The 1,163-nt window shown below is 42.6% G+C and overlaps 1 pseudogene; it reads left to right on the forward strand.

Annotated features, from left to right (window-relative positions):
* The window catches only part of LOC100959093, a 1,978-nt pseudogene extending 837 nt beyond the window's left edge, over window positions 1-1,141 (forward strand).
* Window positions 1,142-1,163: the final 22 nt, after the last annotated feature.

Consider the following 1,163-nt stretch of genomic DNA (forward strand, 5'->3'; position numbering starts at 1 on the left):
GTGGCTGGCGCCTTAGCCGCTTGAGCCACAGGTGCCGAGCCACATCTTGTGCTTTTTACATCGGAGCGTGTCTTGGATTCGTCTGTTTGGGCTGTTTGGGAGAATAATTTTTCGGACCTAACAGTATTTCCTCAATGTAGTTAAACATGAAGCAGAGGGAGAAAAAGACAAGCAAAGCATCAGGGTAAAGTGTACAGAATATCTTGATAGAGCAGAAAAGCTTAAGGAGTATCTGAAAAAGAAAGAGAAAAAACCACAGAAGCCAGTGAAAGAGGGATTGCTGAGTCCAACAGATGAGAAAGGGAATAACAGTGATGGGGAAGGAGAATCTGATGACCCTGAAAAAAAGAAACTACAGAATCAAATTCAAAGTGCCATTGTTATAGAACGACCCAATGTGGGCTTGTCGCCTGAGGCTCAAGTGGCTAAGGCGCCAGCCACATACACCTAAGGTGGCAGGTTCAAATCCAGCCCCGGCCCACCAAACAACAATGATAGCTGCAACCAAAAAATAACCGGGCATTGTAGCGGGTGCCTGTGGTCCCAGTTACTTGGGAGACTGAGGCAGGAGACTCGCTTGAGCCCAGGAGTTGGAGGTTGCTGTGAGCTATGATGCCATGGCTCTCTACTCAGGGAGATAGCTTGAGTCCCTGTCTCAAAAAAAAAAAAAAACAACAACAACAACAACAAAAAAAATATATATATATATAAGAACAACCCATTGTGAAGTGGAGCGACTGTTGCTGGTCTTGAAGGAGCTAAAGAAGCACTTAAAGGAGCTGTGATACTGCCTATTAAATTTCCTCATCTTTTCACAGGCAAAAGAACTCCTTGGAGGGGAATTCTGTTATTTGGACACCTGACCACCTGGAACAGGAAAGTCCTATTTAGCCAAAGCTGTAGCGACAGAAGCAAACAACTCAACATTTTTTTCAATATCTTCCTCTGATCTTGTTTCAAAGAGGCTAGGTGAAAGTGAGAAACTGGTTAAGAATTTATTCCAACTTGCCAAAGACAACAAGCCCTCCATTATCTTCATTGATGAAATTGATTGTGTGGTTCAAGAAGTGAAAATGAAAGTGAACCTGCCCATAGAATTAAGACAGAGTTCCTAGTTCAAATGCTAGGGGTTGGTGTGGACAATTTTTTTTTTTTTTTTTTTT

Source organism: Otolemur garnettii, unplaced genomic scaffold (genome assembly GCF_000181295.1).
Source record: "Otolemur garnettii isolate 467f Iridium unplaced genomic scaffold, OtoGar3 scaffold00245, whole genome shotgun sequence".
NCBI lineage: Eukaryota > Metazoa > Chordata > Mammalia > Primates > Galagidae > Otolemur > Otolemur garnettii.